This window comes from Acipenser ruthenus, chromosome 23, assembly GCF_902713425.1.
Source record: "Acipenser ruthenus chromosome 23, fAciRut3.2 maternal haplotype, whole genome shotgun sequence".
Lineage (NCBI taxonomy): Eukaryota > Metazoa > Chordata > Actinopteri > Acipenseriformes > Acipenseridae > Acipenser > Acipenser ruthenus.
In genome coordinates this window covers 21,784,438-21,802,658 of record NC_081211.1, presented here as the reverse complement: position 1 = coordinate 21,802,658, position 18,221 = coordinate 21,784,438, and the positions used below count along the sequence as shown (strand labels likewise).

General features: G+C 37.2%; 1 long non-coding RNA gene across 3 annotated transcripts in view; it reads left to right on the top strand.

The window, feature by feature from the left end:
- The window catches only part of LOC117431215 (uncharacterized), a 27,679-nt gene extending 9,458 nt beyond the window's left edge, over nt 1-18,221 (top strand). The window contains exons 2-4 of one of the 3 annotated variants that reach the window (XR_009308226.1): nt 199-343; nt 15,426-15,571; nt 16,295-18,221. This is a non-coding gene — a long non-coding RNA (uncharacterized LOC117431215). Of the gene's footprint in view, nt 1-198; nt 344-1,066; nt 1,242-15,425; nt 15,572-16,294 lie in introns of those variants that run through there. The other 2 variants (XR_009308225.1, XR_004548651.3) reach the window with 2 other exon arrangements.

Genomic DNA, 18,221 nt, shown 5'->3' with positions numbered 1-18,221 from the left:
ACCAATTCTGGGAAGATATTTTGAATGTTGCCATAGAACAGGCAGATGCTATGAGTTTTGACTAACCAACTAACCATAAGTCTAGTTGGTCAAGTCTAACATTACACATGTAAAAGGTGGTGATACAATTTCAAGGGTCTAACTCAGTCAATAAATCCATATTCTATCCAATGGGATTTCCATTTGCTTCGATTACAGCATCCAAAGTGATCGAAGCATGATCGAAGCATGATCTCCTGAAAGGACGCGGAGGAAATCTTGATTCCTGATGAAAAGCCATCACAGCTCCAGAGGCATTGCTCTTGTTGGCATAATGAAGGTATTAAAGGCTTGCTGTTCAGAGGTCAGTGTTACTAACCCATTATTGCACTGGCATCTGGTTTTTATACAATTCTGAAGTAGGACGCCGAAAAGATCTGCGGTCCAGATGCTGTAGAAGGTAATGTTACTAGAACAAAAACAGGCATTTTCCACAGCACTACAGGTGTGGATCCAGACTCTCATGATGGGTGGGGGTCAAGACTGTCATGAAGGGGGGGGGGGGGTCAAGACTGTCATGAAGGGGGGGGGGGGGGGTCAAGACTGTCATGAAGGGGGGTTACCTGATACGAAACATACCGTTAAAGTAAACAATATTTAGAAATTTTTAATGAGGGGGGGAGGGTCCGTACCCCCAGGACACCTTGCAGCCCCCCCCTCCCCCCCCAACACACCGGATCCGCCCATGCACTACGTATTCAAATGTTACTGTAATTGGCTAGCAGGTGGCTATTTCACACATTCCAATGCTGGCAGAGGGTCGCTGGCATATGCACTCAATGGTTCATGGGAAGATATTTTGTAATTGAAAGGTTATAATACAAATGAGATTTCCAAAGCTAGCCTTGTAATGAGCCATTGCACCTACTGACTTGCTTCAACACTCTTCATTTGAAATGCTGCTCTGAAAGGAAACAATGAAACTGCACATATGCAAACACATATCTGAAAAGAGATACAATGCAAAGGGCTATTCAGGGAGCTAAATAGCAGAACTTTGATTCATCTTCTTTATTCCCCTTGGGAGGCGAGGCTTGTCAGAGCAGGTGACATCAGAAGAGGCACGCAGTCCCAGCACTGGGATCTGCTTCCAGATATCCGCAGAGGTCCAGGGCAGACTCAAGATAATTATTGCTACTCCTGTTGCCATAACAGCCTCACAAGTAAACATGCACTGACAGGCCACCATAAATTAGTCTTGGCTACTTGTGTAAAACTAAAAAAAAAAAGGTTTATTCAGTTGATATAACATAATATGTTTTAAAGTACAAACTAGTGCTGGTGGGAAGTAAAAAACAAAAAAAAACAATGTCAAATATATATATATATATATATATATATATATATATATATATATATATATATATACAGACGTGCTCAAATTTGTTGGTACCCTTACAGCTCATTGAAATAATGCTTCATTCCTCCTGAAAAGTGATTAAATTAAAAGCTATTTTATCATGTATACTTGCATGCCTTTGGTATGTCATAGAATAAAGCAAAGAAGCTGTGAAAAGAAATTAATTATTGCTTATTCTACAAAGATATTCTAAAATGGCCTGGATACATTTGTTGGTACCCCTTAGAAAAGATAATAAATAATTGGATTATAGTGATATTTCAAACTAATTAGTTTCTTTAATTAGTATCACACATGTCTCCAATCTTGTAATCAGTCATTCAGCCTATTTAAATGGAGAAAAGTAGTCACTGTGCTGTTTGGTATCATTGTGTGCACCACCCTGAACATGGACCAGAGAAAGCAAAGGAGAGAGTTGTCTGAGGAGATCAGAAAGAAAATAATAGACAAGCATGGTAAAGGTAAAGGCTACAAGACCATCTCCAAGCAGCTTGATGTTCCTGTGACAACAGTTGCAAATATTATTAAGAAGTTTTAAGGTCCATGGAACTGTAGCCAACCTCCCTGGGCGCGGCCGCAACAGGAAAATCGACCCCAGACTGAACAGAAGGATAATGCGAATGGTAGAAAAAGAACCAAGGATAACCGCCAAAGAGATACAAGCTGAACTCCAAGGTGAAGGTACATCAGTTTCTGATCGCACCATCCGTCGCTTTTTGAGCAAAAGTGGGCTCCATGGAAGAAGACCCAGGAGGACTCCACTTTTGAAAGAAAAACATAAAAAAGCCAGACTGGAATTTGCTAAAATGCATATTGACAAGCCACAATCTTTCTGGGAGAATGTCCTTTGGACAGATGAGTTAAAACTGGAGCTTTTTGGCAAGTCACATCAGCTCTATGTTCACAGACGAAAAAATGAAGCTTTCAAAGAAAAGAACACCATTCCTACAGTGAAACATGGAGGAGGCTCGGTTATGTTTTGGGGCTGCTTTGCTGCGCCTGGCACAGGGTGCCTTGAATCTGTGCAGGGCACAATGAAATCTCAAGACTATCAAGGCATTCTGGAGCGAAATGTACTGCCCAGTGTCAGAAAGCTCTGTCTCAGTCGCATGGGTCCTCCAACAGGATAATGACCCAAAACACACAGCTAAAAGCACCCAAGAACGGATAAGAACAAAACATTGGACTATTCTGAAGTGGCCTTCTATGAGACCTGATCTGAATCCTATCGAACATCTATGGAAAGAGCTGAAACTTGCAGTCTGGAGAAGGCACCCATCAAACCTGAGACAGCTGGAGCAGTTTGCTCAGGAAGAGTGGGCCAAACTACCTGTTAACAGGTGCAGAAGTCTCATTGAGAGCTACAGAAAACGTTTGATTACAGTGATTGCCTCTAAAGGTTGTGCAACAAAATATTAGGTTAGCGGTCCCATCATTTTTGTTTATTTGTGTCCGTCAGTCCGACTATTTTTCAACACAATGAATGAAACTTAGTATTCAGACTCACTAGTAATAGAGTAATACAAAAATAATGCAAGTTTTAATTTTTTCATTATATATATATATATATATATATATATATATATATATATATATATATATATATTGTGTGTCTTACTGTACATTGTTGGATTCAGTAAATGAAGGTGGAAAAGTATGGAATAGCCTCCCCAAACGAAAGACTCACACGCCGCCTATGCATATTCTGTATGCTGTTTTTAGGTGATGTGCAGTAGTCTTATACACTATATGGTTTTTGTAATGTAGAATAAGAGTATGCTATTTCTTTTTTTATTTACTTGTCAAGCAAAATTGATTTTAAGATTAGGATTTGTTTTTGTTTGTTGGGGTTAAATCGATTAAGATCAGGGATGGAAGAAAATGACCTAACTATATGTTTTTGCCCTTAAGTTTACAGAAATGGAAACATGTAATTATATTAACAACGAATACAGTTAGTTTAATATTTTAACAGAATTTTTCCAGGAACATCCTGTACATTTGTTGTAATTATGTGCTTAAAGGGAGCATCCTGACTAAAGCATGAATAGTTTAAACAAAGAAGCATTTTCAGTTTGTATGTACTTCTGGAGCCTTTTACAATTGACGAAACGATAACCTGCAATCGAACCACTGGGAAATCTGTGGTATTCAGGTGGTTACAGGAACAGTAATTGGAAAAGGCTGGGCCAGTGTGGCATCTCTAAACACCACAGGGCTTTGCCTCCTCAGTGACTCAAATCTGCATGCTCCCGTGCTATGAGTTTGACTCCCAGTAGGGGACTGGCAGAATCAATCAGGATGGGGAGTTTGTGAGTCTCTCTTGCCCCGGCTTTGGGAGATGGTCTCCATAGCAACACAGAGGTCAGCTGTCCTCTGGGCGAGGGAAGCGGCTAAACAAGGCAAGTACTGAGACAGGAGAGACTGTTTACATGACAACCTCATGCAGCTGAAGTTTAAGCATTGAAAAGGGATTTTATTAAATCCAGGTTGGATTGTTCCTGCTCTTCAAGCGTAGATAATTTACATTATCTATATGGGAAGGGAAGCTGACTATCATGTAGTTTACACATGAGAGAGTAAGGTTTTATATGAAAAATAAATTAATTGTATCCTAGTATGCCCATTGATAGACAATAACTCGAAGCATCAGCAACCTTATAGTTGCCTATCCAAGTAGGGGTTCACTGTTTGTAGTTACAGTGCAGTAATTAAAAAGAGGGTACCGTTTGAAAAATTACACTTTTAATGTTTACTTACACACATACAGGCCTCCATGCACACACTAGAAAATAAAATCTGACGCACCAAAATGTCATGCAAATATATTCAATTTATTCACACATCAAAATGAATAACCACAACATATAGTATGCAAGTTTATAGGTGAGGCTAGGGCTAAACTTGTATTTTTAGCATTGTTTTGTTTTCTTTATTAAATCTGACACTAGGGTTACCATAGCTGGTACCCTAGTGCAGTCTGTAAGGGGGGGCGCGACTATGAAAGAGTCAGTTCTCTAAAAAAAAATATATATATGTATGTTAAAGGATAGAACATTTTAAATAAATACATAAATGACAGCTAAGTTCTCACCTTTCAAATGAGCCTTTGACCATCATTCTAGGACTGTAGAACTGGAGAAATGATGTTTGAAGTGGTGAGTGTCCAGGAAACTTTTTTCCATGTATCGGGCGCCAAGAGTAAAAAGAAGCACTAATATTTTTTTCCCAGATTTAATGTAATTCGCTTATTTTGTTTCCTAGATTTAACAAAAAAAGTCCAGATTTAGCTAAATACATAATTGTTAACAAACACATTCTTAAAAGTTTTGAAACGTGTATATTTTATTTGGCATTGTGTGCAGAGGAGTCGGGGAAGCGGAGAGATTGGCTCTCGGAGTGTAAAGGCAGCTCTGCAGCATACAAGGCCAAATTAAACACTTCAGTGGGCGGGGGCTCATTTGCACGTTTGCTTCAGATTTAGCTGGCAAAATAAATATTTATTGTGTGAAAACCCCATATTTATTTTTTCCGATTTAATTGCTGAGCAATAATGTTTTTCAGATTTATCTGTTAGGTAAATGTTGAATCGCCAAGTGTAAAGATTTAAGTTACATGGCATTTTTTTCACTGATTTATTTGTTAGAAATGTTAGCTAAATGTTGACTTGTAAAAAAAAAAGATAATAATAATATTAAAAATAAACCTTTATAGACTGATTTTAAATGTTGAACTTGTGATACGTGTTTTCATCCTTTAGAAATCTGAAAGTACAAATTTCAAACATTTGTTAACATTAATGTATTTAGTTTAATCTGGACTTTTTGTGGTTAAATCTAGATAAAATACACAATTTATATAAAATCCAGAAAAAAAAACAGCTGTTAAAATATAAAGTTAAATTCTAACGTTTTAATATGTGTGTTGGAGTGGGGGGACTTGTGCAACAAAACGTATGCTAGTAAAAGTTTGCGCAACATAGCCCTAGTGACAGCCCGTGTGTTATTAAATCTGTGAGCCTGTGTGGCGGGTCAACACCCAATGCTCTGTGTCTGACTCATTATTATTCAGTGACAACCCACACACAATGGATAAACAAATGGATACAGATGGATAACAAATCAATTAGTCTTGTGCGGGACTTGTGTGTGATACATATTACTGATGTTTAGGTATAGGGAAGTAACAGATCTTTAATTAACTTATATTGTATCTTCTGTCTAAAATGTGATAATGATATAATAATATTGCACCTCAACAGAAGGGCCACTGAGTTTTTCTCAAAGGACTTTAATACAGAGACACAGTACAAATCAGGAATGAACATATACAAGATCGTTATATACAATTAAGTATATAAAAAATATATATATCAGCATAGAAGTTCATATCACATTGATTTCCCCCATCAGTTGTTGCTGCTTCGATACAGCTGGAATCCCTTCATGAGCAATGGTCGCATCAGGCTACAAAGCGAGCATTATTTTATTTGATGTCTCTGTTTCATCTGTGCCCTGGGCAGATCAAAACTTGGTGTCATTCGAGCTTTTAAAACCTGTTTCATACAATCCTTACCAAGTGCTTCGCAAATTGTGTAACCGTCCATCAAAGTGACTGCCAACAGGTTTTTAAAACATGCTTCAGAACTAAGCCGGTTATTCCGGTAACACAGGATGCTGATATTAAGATGTTTTTGGTCTGTGGCTATTTTTGAATGAATTTACATTGCACTTTTTACAGAGGGACAAATAAATAAAGACACGTGTTTTGAAAAGGCTTAATGTGTGGGCACCCCTGTTGCTGCAAGTCAGTTTCAGTTACGACAGACAGACAGTTGATCAGACCCTCCAAAACACACAAATTAATCAATTATCCTTAATTGTTGCCAGAATGTATACATTTATAAAAATCTTCTTTTTTATTTTAATTTATATTATCTTCTGATTTTGGTGTTGATCGTTATAATTATTTATTCCTGTTCAGTTCAAGTGGCAACTAAAGAGAATTTACATTAACCTCAAGAAGGTTTTTCCTGGAGGCCCTTAGAGATACTTGCTTGAGAAGAAATTAAGAATTAGTCCATTTCTTATCAAAATGTTAGCCCTACAGACATTCATGAGCTTGTATTTCGCTGCTGATGGTTTCATACTGGCAGCTGCCAGGCTTCCTCTCATGGGTACGGATTTTTGTGAGCCACTCAGGAAAGTTTACTGCCAGTATCCTATCAGAGCTGAGCTTCCTCCCACACAGGACAAACCCACACACGTCTCTTGCCTGATCACAGGAATAAAGTTCAAGATGTCACTTGCAGTTTTCTGAACCAGACCACCCCTCAGCATAATCATCTGCACAGTTCAGCAAGCCACAGTTTTAATGTATTGATCTGTTTATTACATTCAAATCCACCAGGGCTTGTGTCTTTGCTTCTCTACCACATTGTACATCAGTCCCACCCACTTGTTGTAACACAGGATACAAGCAGCATGTACACATTTTAGACCTACAGTACAGCTTTAACAGCATTTCACTTGAGAAGGTCTGAAAGTGTCACTCATTATTATCCCACACAAAAATATATTCCACAAGAATGAGCAAATTATTTAAAGTAAAAAAAAAAAAAGCTATGCAGTATTTTGGCCTGTTTGTTGCATCTTTATGATCAGAAACCCACATACAGTGCTAAATGCTAACATTTATGCTAATATTATCACCACTGAGAAAATATAGATATATATGCACTTTATACATATGAAATACTCATTCCCTTTAGTTTGCAACGTTACTGATTTTTTATTTTCAAAATAAATGAAAGTTTATAACAATTTGTTTCCAAAAGTTCAGATTTACAATTTAAGATGCAGATGTTTTAAGATGTTTTACCACCAGTGGGGTTCCGCAGTCAGTGAGTGTTTAATAATACAGTAATCATAGCAATACATTTTTTTTTTTTAATTTTTTAAAGTCTAAATGTTAATTTTACAAACTTGCAAATGTTTTGTGTTTTTTATTATTAGTTTTCAGTTTACCTATGATAGTCTGGAAAACCAATGACAGGTGATTTTGTATTTAAGAATCAGTGCCAGTTCTGTTCCCGTCGCATTGTACCCTTGTTCACTACATAATAAATTGGTTTGTGGTGTCTGAAAAAAAGACAGAGCAACTGTGCAGGTGCATTATCGTCTAAAAGTCCAAAAGTTGCACTGGCCACGAGCTAGGCCGGAAAAGTCACCTGGGTTTGGTTCAACTGACCGCGCCACAGCCACTGGCACAGTCGTGACCAGCTGAAGTCCGACCAAGCTGAACTGTGTCCACTATGGAACTGAGGATCTTCAGTAATCCCTACAAAAGTCATATATTACAACACAGATATCTAAATACAGTGTTACATGTACACAGATTCCCAGAGGAAAAACATTCCTAGAGCGAATGGACATTTTTTTATTTATTTTTTTTGCAAACAAGGCATCAGTGCTTACACAAGCAGAATTTTAGATTATAATTCTGAAGAATGGTATCTATTTGAAGTCTTTCATTGCTGAATTCAAATGCCAGATATACACCGTGGCAGCAATTCAAATCATATCATTCTAAGAGCAAGTCTGCATGTTTTGTCTCTCAGAGCCCTACACAAAAGGCAACTATATTTCCATGTCTATAGTCCAGCATACAGTATCTGAGCACAATTGTCAGTGGTTTATGAATAGAATGCTGCAGACAGATAGTAATCCTCTCTGCTTTTTTATCAGCGAGTCAGTCGTTTCTAGGGATCTTTGTGATGTACTCCATCCATAGATAACTTATTCTAACAGGAAGATATGCAGTGCAGTCGGCTCAGTGTAATCACTTGTTGGTGTCTTAGTGTGAACTCAGTATTCCAGATTGTAATGAAGAACTGTATCCCCTTGTTCCACAGCAGGAGAGTCCATCACAGTGTAGGGGTCTGGGAGGATAGATCTTAACAAAGGGGCTAGATAGGCCATTGGTTGAGAAACAGAAGCAGACGGAATTTATAATAACACAAAGTTCCTTCAATCAGAGTTATGTGCTCATTAATAATTAATAATTATAATTTATTTCTTAGCAGACGCCCTTATCCAGGGCGACTTACAAGATATCACATTATTTTTACATACAATTACCCATTTATACAGTTGGGTTTTTACTGGAGCAATCTAGGTACCTTGCTCAAGGGTACCTTGCTCAAGGGTACCTTGCTCTAAAGTACCTTGCTCAAGGGTACAGCAGCAGTGTCCCCACCGGGGATTGAACCCATGACTCTCCGGTCAAGAGTCCAGAGCCCTAACCACTACTCCACACTGCTGCCCACATTAATCCAGACCCTGCTTCCACAGACACAGTCTTGATAATCCACCATTGCTGCCACTTAGTTTTCCGAATGTAAGATCCAGCTCACCGCAGTCTTCTCATCTCTTTATTTGGTAGTTCAAAGACACACAGGGCTCTTTGATTTGTTTTGTAGACATGACGGGCCTCTTGATGTTGAAATATGAATTAAAGAAATGGAAGCAGGAAAGTGTGATTTGTTCCCCCCAAGATGGTAACATATGGACTAATCAATGTGTCTTAAAATGTTTAAAAAATGAAGACTTTGAAAGCCCCATATAGTCAGATTTGGATTAATAGAGGTGGGAAACTGAAATCACTTAAAATGATCTGCCTTTAGGGTTTAGACTACCATTCTGTATTACTGTTTCTTACCTCTTCATACTTTGTATGTATGTAAGTATCTATGTATGTATGTATATATATGCGTATATGTATGTCAGAATTGTGTTACTCCTATTCAGTACTGTACTGAGAAGTTTTTAAATAAACTATTTGGGCTTTTGACTTTATTAAACTGCAACTATTAGTTACAGCCTCCATCCCTAGTCATGAACAAATCAGACCTCTGTTAAATGATCTTACTAATATAAGCAATATACTGTATACTACCAACTGAAGTTTCTTATAGGAAAAAAGAAAAACTTGAGTGTTATATGTGCAGCCTAACTCTCATCTTTACAATATGACTCATTAGCTGTACATCAAGTTAATCTCATAATAATAATAATTCTAACAGTAATAATAATAATAATAATAATAATAATAATAATATAACACAGTGCAGTACAAAAGTATTTCACCTGAAGCTGTCTCCTGTATTGCCCTGGAAAGGTGGGGCTTAAAAACACATGCAGTACACTACTGAGGAGATTTTTAATATACTATTTTGGTGTTATGACTTTATTAAACTGAAATAAATGCATATGTATATATTAGTTTACAAAGTTACAGAATTGTATCAAGGTGTTTTTTTTCTTTTGCTTTGTGTTCCTAGGTTGTAAACAAATAAAAAAACAAAAACATACAAAAAAGTTCTGGAAATGGAAAGAGCGCCATTAGTTTATGCTTGAAGACAGAAGTAAGCCAAAGTAAATTCAAGCAAGATATAAAGTATTCATGATTATTTATTTATTTATTTATTTGTGGGGTGTGTGTGTTTTTTCTTGTAGGGTAATACATTAGTTTTGCCCACACATACAGCTTTCCTCCTCAGTTGAGTGCTTCTGTCTGTAATGTGTTCGTGTTACCCATCATTTCATGCACTTAGACATTACAACATAACTCCATTATAATCAGCTCTGTGCCATTTGAAGGCAGGAGCTCAAGGTGACTGCTCTTTATTTAGTATCACTACAGCACCAAGAACAAAGCTTCCGGTTGCTCCAGGCAGTGCTGCAGGGGCTTATTAGGCTTCAGTCATTACACCGTATTGTAACTGTAGCAACTCACTCACTACGCTGTCATTTCTCCCATAAGGAAGGTATCTATATAAAACCTATTGGGTCTGAAAAGCTTGTGCAAAGCCATATCTGTTTCCATCACAATTGCAAATGCGTGTGAGGATACAGACATTCTCACTTTTTAATGTGTTTTTGCATGATACATGTGTGTGATTCTGTTCCAGTGGCAGCCATGGTTTTGTGGTGAAAAGTCAATGCACAGAAACACAGAGGGTGTATGTGCACGAATACGAAACTCAAACCTTGAACCATACTGAACTTGGGTGTGTTGAGGATTCAGGACAAACCTGAACACATGAGAGCCTTGTACATGAAATTGAATTAAAATCAGAGGTTTGTAAATCCTTTAGCACTGGTACGTATTTTTTTTTTTTGTCCAGTGAAACTTTGTAAAATACAGTAATGTGCACAGCCTCCAACTTTGAGGTGCTGTAGAGATATACAGGAGACCTCTATACCAGCTTCATGCAGAGGGGGAAGGGTTAAAGTATGTCCAACAAGCCTGAGTAACATTAAGCACATGTGGTGCTGCAGGAAAATTCCCTTCATGTCTTTTTACCGTACCTGGCAGTAACCAGTGCCAATGTCTCTCTTTGTTTATGAGCAATAAATGCACATGATTAAAGGGAAAGAAAAAAAGCAGTACAGATTAGTAAAAGAAACAATCTGCCTCCTGTGGTTTACTTATTTGTGGCGGTATTGTGTTTTGTTTTAAGTTACCTGGCTTATTTTGATAATAATTTATTTTTATGTAGCATTACTCAACACAAGTCCCGAATTAAGTTTATGCCATGAGACCTTAGAAGTGAAGGCCTAACGCTCACCTCAACACTGTTAAAATGGCTGACACTGTTTAATTCTACTGGCAGTTTTAACAGGTCCCAGTGATTGCAGTTCAAATTCATTCCTGTACTGAGATAAAATGCAGAAGCTATTGACCTATTTAACCCTACTGATGCAGTGGGGTTATGTTTTGGTATATTTAGGCCACATGGTTTGTTTATGTGTTTTTTTTTTTGTTTTTTTTTTGTAATGGTATACAAAACAATAACAACTCTCTTTCAGAAAAAGGAGAAGTCATGACTATCAGAAAATGTTTCCATCAAACCTCCGTTTAGCTAAATTGAAATCCTCATCTATTTGTATCTGTACATGCTGTGCAATTGATGGGGATAAATAAAAAGCACTGCTTGGTTTCTGGCAGACTAATCAATCCAAATTTGAGTGGGTCAAAATATTGTCATATCACTGACTTCAGTTTCAGTGGGTGTTCTGAACCCAGGTGAAAGCAGAGCTTTCACTTGCTCAATCTCTATAGCTGGCCCTATAAGTGCTTTGTTTGCAGATGATAAAGCCTCTCTGTCACCCCTTGCACATTACCTGACCCATTGGCAACTAGAATAAATGATCAGCCTTGGAAACTGATTACTGATAATAACCAAAAACCCTCAGTGTCATTAATGAGGACCCCAGGACCGTTTGATCTTGCATTTCATTTGTTCAATTTTCCGATGACATCAATTTGTGGTGTCAGGTTCTGGCCAAGAAATGACAGAATGGGTAGGACCATGTTGCTGCCAGTGCTATGAATAGAAGCAGGTGTGTCTTGTCCACTGTTGAAGGTTTCAGTGATTTGAGCCACTGTAGTATTTTGTGTGTAACACTATCCTAGTGCTTTCCAGTGTTTTCTATGCAAATGACCATTCCTTGAAAGCCTAAGAAACTGTCTTGACCACATTAGTCAATTCAACCACTGCACTGAGCACAGGAACCCACTGCAATACCCCTTGTGAAGTCACTGATATCCTTCTACTTTCCTGTGGTTGTTGCTGAATAGTTGCACACAAATTACACACAGTTCATATAGGTCTACTGGAATACATCACGCATCACTAGCAGTGATTCAATAAGAAATAAGGATTGAAAACACATTTACACAGTAGCAGTAACTTCAGTAACATAACCATGTCAATGTTTTAATCATGAGCATGAATGTATATTACAATCAAGATGAATCCTAGTTTCAGTCAAATGACTAATTTTAAAGATACAGTATATGTTTTACACACTTAAAATACATACCAGTATATACTGCATAAATGTAATTACATACTTATTAATCGATTATTTTGGAAGTGATTTAACCACACTGTTCAATAAAAAAAATACTGTGCGGTGAACTAAAAAGAGAAAAATGAGTGCCAGAAATGCTGTTTTGTTTGATTAAATGCACCACTGAATGGACTTTTCCAGCAAAAAGTTATGTTTTTCCATAGTGATAGTGATACAGCTGGTACATGACAGAAATTGAGTAGTATGTTTTTTCCTGTGAGACATATAGAGCACCTGAAACCAAGCTGTCATCTGTAAATCGTATCTCTTGGCTCTCACTCGAGAGCTGTAAGGCACTACCAGTACATAAGTGTTTTATACATAGATCAAAGAATCAATAAATCAGTAAATAAAAACATAAATGCTGTTTGTCAGTGGCCCCCACCCACAGCAGCTGCCCCTAGTCCTGCAGTGTACCTTGGCTTACCAATGCTGGGTAGCTCTGTTTCATGTTTGTGCCTGCTGTAATTACCTGCACAGCGGTCACCCCCTACACAGTGTGATTGGGATCTGCAAAGAAAACCTTTTCTCATCATTAGTTTCAAGTCCCAGCAAGAGCTTGAGGCAAAACTAGTCTAGAAAGTGAACAAAATAAATCAATGGACTTGAATGCTCTTGGAGTCCAAAACATTAGGACCTTACCACCACTAATAACCTTAACTTTGATATTAGCCTACATATTATCAAGTAGAACATATGAGTAAATTAAGTGGCAATGCTATCCAAAGTGCTTACATTTCATAATGATTCATGTGAGGTTTTGTCTCTACCATAACTGCAGGATCTATCTTTCATGTTGCTTCATACTTGTTCGATTGTATACGCAGTACTAAAACGTTACTATAAAATTCTGTTGTTAATATCTCATTTTTCAACTGTATTGTGAGTTACTGATAATTATTACTTTTTTTTGCAATTTATGAATTGATTTAGCAATTGAATAGAATTCTGAGAGGTGCCTCAGGTATTTTAAACCATTCTTATCTGGAGAATAAAGCACTGTAAAAACTGTAAGAGGCACGGTTGATGTCATGAATAGGGTTTCGCTGTGATGTGTCATGGAATACAGAAGGTGAAACGTGCGCTTTGATTGGCTGAAAGATCCTGAGCAGTCTATAATACAATGTGGTAAGTTGTGACAGTAACACTGATAAAAGACCACAATCAAGCCTTGTGACTGGATTGTAACACATATTCATTCTTTACTTTCTCTTCAACTCTCTTCCAACTCCCCCATACAAGCTAATGCCCTTATCTCATGTATAAGATCACTCCCATTACATAAGCACATGAGACTACTTGCACGATTATACAGTAATATAGAACTGATATAAAATGACTCCTGTGTTTCTTGATGTAGTAGAGGAGCACTGAGGGTGTGATATATTAAATAGAGTGTAACTAAGTAACCCTCATGCTGCTTTAATTAACACACTAGGATTTTTTAAGCAGTTGATCATTGTTCTGGTCATTTTTATTATCGTTTTTCCTAATGTTCATGTTTCTCCTGTTATAAATGTATTATTTCTAAAGGTTAATTTTAGCCCGACATTATATATTTCTGTAAAGCATCACTACTCATCTAACGATAATATGGTATGTATTCGTAACAGTATTTTTTGTTGTCATAGTAGTTTCACATGTTGCATAGTAATTACAGTAGTTAATGTGCTTCCAAAACATAAAATTGACTATTACACAGATAGTTTAAAATTGGCTGTTTATTTCTATATTGTGCACACTGCGTAACTGATCTGTTACTAGCTGAAGATATATGGATATCATCATGTGCAGAGTCTCCAAGATGCGGATTTCAGTTTTCATACTTTTGTCTTCAATGAATGAATTCTCTTTACGGACCAGTCGAGAGCAGGTGGAAGCAATAGGCTGCAAGATCTGGAAGAAATTTTAAACAAGCGTCCGCAGAAAAGTTGAAGGAGAATTCCCTAGTGCACTGTGGGTTTCAGGAAAGTTAGCTGTTAGATCTTGTTTCTATTGTCACAAGTTACCCTGGAACAAAAAGGTGTTCAGAGCTGAATAAATGTGCAGAAGTTTGAGTATCAGATGAGATGAGTAGAATGCAGCAGTTACATGCTATTCCTCGTTGAAATCTCATTTTAATTTAAGAATGGTGTTAAGCAAAGAGATTTGTAATACCTGTTTACAGGTAGTAAAATAAGATATAACATACAGGTAAATATTGAAAACGATAAGGGGGCTAATACTTAGATAAAGATACAATTACAAGATTTGCAGATAGAATTTCTTTTTTTGTCAAAATCCCCAAAGGTGGTGTTTAGATCAACTGAACAGATCTCAAGGAGAAAAGTGATATAAACATACATTTAAAACACTGCCAACAGTTCCTTGTAATGTCTCTATCAAATGCGTTCTCATAGGGCCTACAGGACACAATTAAAACCACATTTTATATTGCTTTTTTAAATTTCTGTTTTATCAGACTCATATTAGACTGTTATTAATTTAATGGTTGAATTGTTAATGTATTTTTTTGTGTATGTGAAGAGCATTGGAAGCCTTGTGATGAAAGGTGCGATAGAAATGTGAGTTGTTGTTGTTGAAATGGTGCAAAGAAAACAGACAGCCACTCAGTTTGTCTCATTAATTTATTTAGGTTCATGTGGTGATTTTTGGGTTCCATTCAAGAAAAAAACCCTACAGCAAAAAAATAAATAAAAAAGCAACCTACAGACAAACACCAGCTCTGGAGCGCTCACTCACATTGCAAGTTCATTATGCTCTATTGTTTATTGCTAAGTAGAGATGAGTGTGCCGGGGCTTGTCTCTCTTTAATTTACAGTAATTACATTGTGATACATTAGCGTGTGCATTATATAGAATGGATATTATTATAGACACATCCTGACCCCATTAAGGCTTTTCTGGAAAAAAAAAAAAAAAAGAAACATCAAAGCCAAGCACAGGAAAGAGCATCTGGCTCAGAGCAGCTCCCAGACCCAATAAGATATGTTTATTGGAAAGGGTTGGCTGTTATAAAAAATAGATTTCAAAAGCACATTACTGCTGGAACATAACTGTGTTCTCCTGTGCCCTGGGGCTTATTGATAACTCACTTCCTCTGGCAGAGTTTTCCTGGTCATAAAGAGCTGGTTGTTGGGATGGCCCTGCCTAACCACTGCAGAGAGAGCAGCTCTTAAGGGTTGCTGCTGGTCGGTAAAAGCGATCTGGAGGCCTGCCATTGAAATAATGTTATACAGTGCATTTTTTAAAGGTAGGTAGTTTGCTGCCTGTGTATTGTTGTGTCTACTGATATAGGGGAAACAACATATAAGAAAATGTGTACTAAAAAGTGTAAAAGTTCAATCACAATAAGTTTATTTACTTATTTATTTTCTTCAGAAAGTATATTTGCTGTGTAATATCAACACATATACCTAATATGTAGAAGGATGTCTAACTCAGTGACTGGTATAGAACTTACTGTCTGAAATTACCTGAAAATTAATCAACAGAGCTTGCATCATGTCAGGAGGAAACATTCATTTAGATGTAATGTCAGGAGCGTGAAACATATGCAATTACCTCTTGCTTTGAGTCTCAGGAACTTAATGACAATTGACCTTCTATTCTAAGGCAGGGATCTTTGTACTAAAGGCTTAAATGGCAAGGGGATTGGAAAAAGAGGCTTGGTAAATATCCACGTTCATTATTGTTCTGGGTTTTAATATGTCTAATTGGAATGAAACAGCTAAGGCATTCCTCCACATCACAAACAATAATATTATATATACCATAGGTTTGAACGGAAGTATGCTGTAACCGCGGTGTACAAAAACCAATGAAAATGAAAATATTTTTTGGAATGTACACAAAAGATTTAAATGATTAAAAAAAAAACATTTATTTCAGGATGTTTCGGACAAAAGATCTTCAGCTGAAGATACACAAGATAATTATTTTGCTATTTTACCTCGCCTCTTTATATTGGTTTCAGGTCATGGGATTGAAAAAGTACCTACAGTTTGGGCCTTTGCATGCCTCCATCCACGTGAGATGTCAGCATATGTGAGCAGGGAGTACACCCCTGAAGTGGAGGCGGGCCAGGAGCTGTTCGGGGGCTATACATGGTTCGACATTCAGTCAAGACAGCACCCCACAGCAAGCAAGAGTGAGACTGGGGCAGTGCAGGTGCACAGAAATAATGTTGTGAAAATCTGTTAAGTTCTTAGTCAAATTTGGCAAAATGGACCCATCTATGCCGAGTCAGACAAAGGCCCTACAGACAGATTTACACTTTGCAAATAAGTAACGACCTACGAGAAATGTAATTGCTCCTAGTTTTAAAACGTAGTTTCTAAGCAACACACACAATTCAACATCAAATCAAAAAAGGTTGTCCTTTTGGAAACTTTTTTATAATATATTATGTTTTTGGTTTGAATATGTTTACTTATAACTGTGACCTAGAAACCTTATGTAATGAGGTGGACTATCTGCTTTTACCAGTGGACTTAGGGTCATTATCCTGCTAGGGCCTTTGACCTGTCAGGCTCATCTCAGTTGCACTGCATGGTAGCTGGCAGCTGTACCATTGAATCTAGTACCAGACCATGATGAAAATGAGACTGATTTGCTTAAAATAAGAAATGAAAGCTTTACGCGACTTTTTTTTCCAGCATGCTTAGTTTTAAAAATAAAACTAAGTTAAAATGATGAAAGGATTTTTACTGACTTTTCATCCAGCTGCTTCCACCTTTAAAAACATTAGGGCTGTAAAAATCATGCTGATAGGAAAACGGAGGAGGGAAAATTGATGTTTCAGCCAATAGAAAAGCTATTTACTTTTTTCTCTCTGGAGACATTTCCACAGGCTTAGCCACTATTATTTATTTATTTTATTTATTATTTGTGCTGTTCTTGCTTTTTAGTTTTTCCATCAATATACACACCACGGTCCTAACATACTGAGTCCCTGAAAGATCAATGTCCCAAAAACAGGATTACACTTTGCAAATGTATTGTAAATTCAATATCAATTTGTGTTATATTGAATTTATAATATCCTTGTTATACACCACAGATACAATTTATTCTGTGTTGTATTTAAAATATTTTCATATACCAATTATGGGTAACATCGTGAAAGAGGGACCAGTAGTAATTTTAATTGGAGGTTTTCCGTAGTTCTAGGGGTGAGGCTCAGCCCACTAGACCAATCCTATTGGCTGACCAATCCTATAAAGACCAAACTCACCCTAAAATGAGGGTCTCCCCACCATCAGTCAGTGGTCTTACATCACCTAGCCTGGGTTGACTTCTGACCGAGTTCGGAAGTGGCGCCTCAATTGACGGACCAGAAGGCGAGAACCTAGGCCAATCAGTAATAATTTCATACAACATTTGTATACCACATTTATCAATGCTGTGTCTCGATCTTTGAATATCATCAATGCGAGGTAAAAACAAAAAAGGATTTTGAATCACTGGTTGTCGGTACCTCTTAACCACTGCTGAACCAGTAAGGCGAAGTGTTCCTCTGTTTTATTGATTAACACCAGAATCAGCATTGCTCCTGCTCTAACTGCCTAACCCAGACTGTGGAGAGCGGAAGCTAGGAAGTGCTTTCTATTACAGAATACATTAGAAATGCCTTGCAGTTTCAGTGATAGCCCCCAGAGTGTAATTAATCATCATGCAACATTGAAGAAATCACAGCCGTGCATTTCATACACTGTGCCTGACAGTGAATAAGATATATCTGTAGTAAAATCGATGCACAATATAGTGGCAGATAAAATAAAAATGTTTTATATGATCTGCCTGGAAAATACATTTCCCTTCTTGCCTTTTATTCATTTTCTAAGCTGGACAATGACATTCACTGGTGAGGTCATAAACATTTTGTTTATCTGTATTTTAGA